The 7,836-nt window shown below is 42.1% G+C and overlaps 1 protein-coding gene across 14 annotated transcripts in view; it reads left to right on the forward strand.

Moving 5' to 3' along the window:
- Window positions 1-7,836, forward strand: part of dgkza (diacylglycerol kinase, zeta a) — a 517,457-nt gene that overhangs the window by 420,800 nt on the left and 88,821 nt on the right. The window lies entirely within an intron of this gene.

A 7,836-nucleotide genomic window follows, 5' to 3' on the forward strand; every position in this document is an offset into this window, starting at 1 on the left:
ATGCACAGTGGAACAAGTCTTTGTCACTGCCACATAAATAGGGCCCTATGTAGATAACCTTGCAGAGGTAGTGGATTCTATAACTTCTGGCTATACCGTACAACTCAGACTATCTGAAATCGGATTCTCCGAAATCCTCAGTTAATGGAAATTTTTATAAACGAGGATATCAGAAATCCTCGTTTATATGAAATGTTTTCAGAGCCGAACAGACTGGGGATGTTGGGCTCCCGGCAGCGGTGGACCTCAAGCTCCCAGGCAGGAGCAGGACCCTCGGACTCCCAGCATCAACAGGGCCTTGGTGGGGAGGTGTCAAGTGACTGGCGGTGGCCAGCATTTCTTGTGGCAAGAATTAAATATTATTTTAATGCATAAAAAGCCTTCCCTTTTTTTATGTTGTTTAAACATTGTTACAAGTGATCTGCTGTTGCTATTGAGCTGTTTTTCAAAAATGACCGGTTCTCCAAAAAAATTGTTTATCCGAAATTGACCTTTTCAAGTAATCGTGGTTGTTCCGTACCTCAGTTATTAGTTTCGAGTACCTCCACATTTACTCCCTCATTGACACTCCCTTTACCATGGAGGGATCGGTGGGCGGCGGCACAAAGGAAAAATCAGTGGGCAAGTGGGCACAGTGAATGGCCTGCAGAAGATTCAGAGAGTTGACCCGCCCTGTTGGGACTACCTCCAGTAGTGGATTGGGATGCGTATTAGGGGGGAAGGGGAGTAAATCCATGCTATCAGCATCAACTCCCACTCACTCCACAAGAATGATGGCAGAAGAAAGATTGTCACAACCAGAGGCACCTAGACAACATGTATAAAATGCCCCAAATGATGTAACCAGTGATGTTATGATTAAAGTTGATCATTTCCTATCTCCCAGATCCACTTTTATTTGCTGCTCGATAGCAAATCAGTGATGTTTTTTTTCTGCAATTTCATCTGTCCTTGTCTGCAACTCAGCTCCATTTTATTGAAGTCATCCTACAGTTTAAGCATGGTTTAATTGGAAGTACACTCTTCAGAAACCGACACCTATTTTGCCCCTTCTTTATATCTGATGGCCACACAAAAGTTAAGCACTTAAATAGAGGTGGGGATCGATTGGAAGGACCTGTATCTCTGGTTTACTAATTTTGTGGTTATTCTTTGCCTCAAATTCAAAGCACAGAGAAATCAAGGGTCTAGAACTTGTGTCAACTTTCTCGGAACTTGGTACATGATCATTACAAAGTCAGCTTTAAGGGACTAAGATTTGTTAAACCCCTGCTACCTTCTCTCCTTGATGTACCAAACCTGCATTAAATTTTTCCCTTCCTAGCATTACAGATGCATTCTCAATGCGCTCTCCTGGTGGCTACCAGCTCCTGGAGAAAAAATGCCTGGAAGAGTTAAAACAGGAATAATTACCTGTAATTATTCTTCACCAGCCATCATCGATGGTGAAGTCAGGAGCAAAACTCTAGTTGCTGGAGGAACTCAGGAGGTCAGGCAGCAGTCTCCAACAAGTCATTTTTAATGGCAAAAAAAAGTAAATGACTTTTTATATAAAAAAGGAACATTTTAAATAATTATGGTAAACCACTGTATGTACATGTTTGTCTGTTTAGGCGCACCCATTGGCTGACTGTGTCTGTGGGTCCTCCCACAGGCTCCAGCATGTTCCTCAACCCCTGACTAGTGCAGAACAGTCGAGCAGCATGGATGTGCTTTTGATCTAAAGCTAACAAAAAGCCTATCAGTTTGTTCAACTTCATTCTTTTGGAGTTACTGATGGTGCATCAATAATAAAATTCAGTTGTAGAATTTCACCATGCAGATGAGGCCGCCAATAATGGCTCTCTTTAAAAGAGTTCAACAGTCAATCACACAGCCTTCAAAATAAGTCAATCATTTGCTGTTTGTATATATTGCAGATGCAACATTTATATATGGATGAGTGCTGGTGACTTGCAACTCAATCATTGGGCATAAATCAACTTAACACATCCTGAAATCTTAAATAAGACCCACACCATTGTGCCGAAGATTGAGTGGGCTAAAAGACCAATAGGTTCATTCCTGAGCTTTACTTGAATAGGAACAGTTCAGTGGGATATGGGCCAAAAGCAGGCAACTTTGCTAGTATAGATGAGTTGGGCCAAAGGGCCAGTTTCCATACATTATTCTCTGACTCACTTCTTGTCAGATATTTTGAATGTCAGAATGGATTTGCCCTTTTTCATTACATCTGATGTCCTGACTGCCTCCTGATTAAAATAAAAGCATTCCTAACCCTCACGTGTACTTGAGCTGCCATGTGGCAAATGCTTTCCCTGTTCTATTTACATTAACAAACTCGTATTAAATATTTCTTTGCACTCCAAATTCTACTTCTTCGTTGATGTCACAGAGTTTCGAGACACCTTTGGGAAAATACAGGATTTTTAATTTAAAATGCATTGGCTCTTTTTGGGCTTCTGCTCGTGTGAATGTCCATTATGGGAATGTTCCATAACAGCAGTGGCTGGTACAGGATAGTGTGAAATGTCATTTACTCTGTGATGGCCACAGTTATTAAAGGTACACTGGTATTCTTGTACATAATGCATTGCATTTATTTTATTTTTAAAGGATACAGAACAATATCCTTCTTGATGTGTTATACATCAGATTTATTTGAATGAAGCTACACAAGCAACTATTTACTAAGTCATTATCTACCATCTGCATGGTCATAAATTTATGCAGATATTTTAGTTCTTTCAACTATATAATCTATGCAACAAAAAAAATTAACAATTCTACAGTAATTATCCTGGTAAGATCATTGCCATGGATCAGTACAGAATATTTGATTGATTTTTGTATCTATATTATAATTGTGTTATATATGTTTAAAACAAAATCAACCATAATATTAAACTTGGCCAGTAACACATGTAAACACTGCACAAGGAGCAGTCACCGACAGGTGTTCCTGGGGCATCAAGGTTCAAATATCCCAGAAGTATTATGGGGAATATATGGGGAGTGTCCCATCCCAAGCACCTGGCTTTGGGTGTAAAGGGATCTCACACCCAGAAATGTTCATTGTTGTGTCTCAGTTCAGGGAAAAAAAAATGATTGTCAGTCATGAATCTACTGGGACTTTGCATCTAAAGCGGTTTCTAGCTTTAGAAAGGGGCTGGTAGTTTCTCTGCTTCCCTGAAGATCATCAGGCTGTGAGACAAGGGCAGGATATGGTATGTCACAGTACTTCGGACAATGTTATTATAGGGCTTGATGCCAATGTTTAGTATTGCAGGCACCTAGACACTTGGCTTCATGTAAAACTGCTTGATGTTCACTTACATCCAGATGGGAAACTTGGGGAAGACTGGAGCTGTGCCAGTGCTGGGCAGTGAAATAACGTTCAGGCACATCCCTGTAATCTACCTTGGATTTGATTCTCTGTCTCATTGAGATAATGAGATGAGTGTTTATTGTCATGTCTGAAAGTATAATGTGCAGATGCACTGAAATTCTTGCTTGCTACAGCCACCCAAGTATGCAAGATTCACCAATTAATTTAATATAAATTAAGTTGCCACAACAGACCAATTCAGCAAAAGAAACAAAAGGATAGAAAAATAAATATTCAAGTTCGGGTTAATGCAAGAGGAAAAAATGACATTTGAATGGTTCAGATCCCAGAGTAATTTATGGTTTGGGTTGTACATCGAAATTCAAGAGTCTAATAGCTGTTGGGGAAATAGAAACAGATGTTGAATCCAGAGGTGCTAGACTTCAGGCTTCTGTACCTTCCACCTGAAGGGAGGTTGTGTCCAGCGTGATGGGGATCGGCTTGAAGCAGCACCTAAACACGTGTGTCTTCAATTCCCTCTGTAGCTTTGCAGCTTCCAACTAAAGTGTCTTTGTTTTTTTTCTTCTATGTTCTCTCCTCCTCTCATTTTTTCCCTCTGACCCCCCCCCCCTCCCTCTCAGTCCCACTAGTCCTCACTCTGACAGTGAAGCTCTTACCAGATGCCACAAGAAGTCTCTCTTCTCCTCACATTCTGGCTTCCCTTTTCCTGTGAAAAAGAGGTACTGTCATTCTTTTGTGTGAGTTTTTGTGTTCCTTTCCACTCTCTCCCAGGCAGTCTTTATCCTAGTGGAACGTATTATCAGGAATCGGCAGTCACATTGCTGATATTTCATAAGCGTCAAAGTTGTTAATGCAGATCTAAAAACAAAATCCACATGCTCCAGGACAAGGTTAGCATTCATTGCCCGTTTCTAATCCTCCATCAGAAGATGGAGGCCATTGGTCTTGAATTGTTGCAGTCCCAAGTTTCCTCTATGGTGCTATTAGTCAGGCTTTGACATCCCATTGATGAAAGAATATTCCCAGGTTGATATAGCAAGCAACTTGGTAGTGATTGTGTGCTGGCTACTTTTATCCTATTGATGAGAATGATGAGATTTTATTGACATTGCGTAAGTACACATCCAGTGAAATCTGAACTTGCTGAAGCCAAAGAGGTGCAAAAGGTACACCAGCTCCATTCGTATAATTGACTTACCACAATATTACCAAAACAGAACAATAAATCTAAAAGGTAGATGGATAAATTTAATTTTTTTAAAAGATTGACACATACAGCATGGTTACAGGCCATTTTGGCACATGTTGCCCAATTTACACCCTATTAACCTACACCCCTGGTACATTTTGAAGAGTGGGAGAAAACCCACACAGACTTGGGGTGAATGTACAAACTCCTTACAGACAGCACGGGATTCAAACCTTGCTCTGGTCCTGATCGCTGCTGGTGTAAAGGCGTTACGCTAACTGCATTTTGGTTAATATAAGAAAAAAAATGTGATATTTCACTCTTGTAGTTGGAGATTACCAGGCTTGGGCAATGGTGCTGATGTAGCTTTCAGTAACTGACTCAGTGAATGGATTCACTTCCACTCATCATTATACCTGAGTCCAGCAAAAATGGAAGATCAGACTCGCAGGTGGTGGGAAGTCCACTTAAGGTTCGAGGGTCACTTCCACAGACCCTTGACTGTTGATGGTTTTGCATTCTTTGCGACTTGCAACTATAACACTGCCTCCAATGGTCTGGGCTCACACAGGTGCCTGAGGCTCAGAGGGAATTCAGCTGGTGAGTCCTGCAAACAACCTGCAAGTCCTTGTTGTTCAGGGTTGGCACTGACACTCAGAGAATAAGTCAAAATGTGAATAGCAGACCAGCACCCAATGTAGGCATCTCTCACTCTGCTCAGGTGCCCAGTTTAGTCCAGGGTGTGCCATAACTTACGAAACTAAGAGGTTGGATGAGTTGAGGGGCTTGGTACACATGGACTCCATTCTCTCAGCTTTGCACCAAACACAGTTGTGGTATCTGGAGTATCCCTGTCTATCCTTGTCACCACCCAGCACATGCTCTGTTCTTGCTGCTGTCATCAGGAGGGAAGTCGAGGTGCCACAAAACTGGCACCACCAGGTTCAGATACAGCTGCTACCCCTTCACCATCAGACTCCTCAACAACAAACTCAGTCAGGGACTCATTTAAGGACACTTTATTGTTTTTTTTTCCCCTCTCTGTAATGCAGTCAGTTGTTTACATTTCTTGTGTACAGTTTTCCTTTGCACTATCACTAAGTGGTAATTCTGCCTCGCCCACAGGAAAAAAGAATCTCAGGGTTTAAGTACTCTGATAATAAATCTGAAATCTATTTGCTTGGTGTTGCCAACCTTGAATAACGTGACCACGCTTTAAGAAACTAGAGCGTTCCTGCGGAACCTTTGGTAAGCTGAAGTGGCGTAAAGTGAAGAGGCAATTACTATTGATTTCTATTGGAAATATTTTTGAGCTTACCCAGACCCTAAAACTAACCTACCAAATCATACTGAGTAACACATAAAGCCTAAAAGAACACTAACGTATAGCAAAGGCAGGAATTATATAATAAATGCACAGCCTAAATAAAGTAGAAATGATTAACAGAATTGGGAAGAGCGTGAGTTTTGACAACCCTGCCGGCCACCCTGTGACCGCCCCACCCCCAGCCGCCCTGTGACCGCACTGCCCACCGCGGGCCAACAGCCACTCGGTGACAGCACAACCAGCCGCTTTTGTAAAAGCGAGAAACCTATCATAAAACTAAACGCGCCTTTCATTGTAAAAGCGAGTATTCGTAAAGTGGGGTATATCTGTATGTATAGTTTTAATTGAGAGTAATTGTATGTAGTTTCATCATATAATTATTTTAATGATTTAAAATTATTTGAACTATTTTTTTAATCCTCAACATGAGCTGTCGGCTTTGAAGTGGCGCTGTGGAAGAGCCCCAGAAAGCAACAAGGTTGTTTCTCAAAGCCATCTACAGTCAGGGTGCTGTGACACTGAGACCTTGAGTGCTGGGGGTAAAAGTGGCTGCAAGGTATTAGTGCTGAAAGGAGGTGACTGCAAGAGCTACATGTCAAATCAAGCGCAATCCAGCCCAATGTATTTGTGTTGAGTAATTCGTAATCTCAAGGCAGTTTTAGGCATTTTAGAAGTCAATGCTGACATGATTGTTCTGTTGATAGGAATCCTCGCAATCGCATTGCACATATCAGCACTGCCAAAAAATACCCATGTTTTTGGTGAAATTGCTAAGCAAAGATTTTTATGTCTGGTGGGTCTTTGAAACCACAGCCTCCTAACAGAAAATAAATTGCTTCCAAGAGGAGGTTTTCTTTATTCTAAATGCTCCCTGTACTTTATGGCCTCTGTTCAATAAGCTGAGTGCCAGAGAAAACCATTCTAGGTATTTGTGCTAAGTTAATAGATCCAACCCCAACCAACCAATTTTCCCCTACAGCCGCTGCAACCGTGTCTGCCTGTCCCGCATCGGACTTGTCAGCCACAAACGAGCCTGCAGCTGACGTGGACATTTACCCCCTCCACAAATCTTCGTCCGCGAAGCCAAGCCAAAGAAGAATAGATCTTGAGAATCAGCGCCACATCTTTTGCAGTTGCGGGTCACAATGCTGTTGCTCTTGTAGTGGGTCAGATTTCTGAATGCACTAGTGAGAATGTAGAGGAGATTCCCCGGGATGTTGGCAGGATTGAAGGACTTTAGTCATGGGGAGAGATTGGATGGGCTAGTTTGTACAAAACTGCTGGAGAAACTCAGCAAGTTGTGCAGCGTTCTTTATGTCGCGAAAATAAAGAGACGTAACCAAAGTTTTAGGCCTGAGCCCTTCATCTAAGTATGAGCAGAAACAAAAAAATTAGATAGGCTGGCCCTGGTTTCCCTGAAGTGAAAGACGCTGAGGGCGACTTGATAGAAGTACTGTATACGAGAGAGGCATCACTGGTCAAAATCCCCATCCCATGGTTGGGGTACTGAAAACAAGAGGGCCGAGAATGAAGGAGAAAGATGGGAGCTTTAAAGGGGGACTGTGAGGGAATGGTTGGTTTGATGAACTCTACAGCTGAGGAGGTAGTGGATTGAATATAATAATCGCTATGTTTAAGAGGCGCATGGATTTAAATGGTCCAAGCTTAGAAAGCTATGATCCTAATGTGGGCAAATGAGATTAGTATGGACAGCCACAGTAGCCAGCATGGAGATTATGGGCTGAAGGGTCTGTTTCTGTGTGGCACAGCTCAATTACTATGTGCTTCCGTGTTCCTGCCTGCAGATATGTGCAGTGCAGTGGGTACACATAGATTTCATATTCCTGGGTCAAATAGTTGGTATTTGGATGTGGCCTGGGAACAATGAGAGCAGGGGGCTTGCAGTAGTCCATGAATGCACTGGCCTTCAGCGAGATTGATAAGCCTTCATCTGACCTTCCTTTATTTGTG

This window comes from Narcine bancroftii, chromosome 1 (assembly GCF_036971445.1).
Source record: "Narcine bancroftii isolate sNarBan1 chromosome 1, sNarBan1.hap1, whole genome shotgun sequence".
Taxonomy (NCBI): Eukaryota; Metazoa; Chordata; class Chondrichthyes; order Torpediniformes; family Narcinidae; genus Narcine; species Narcine bancroftii.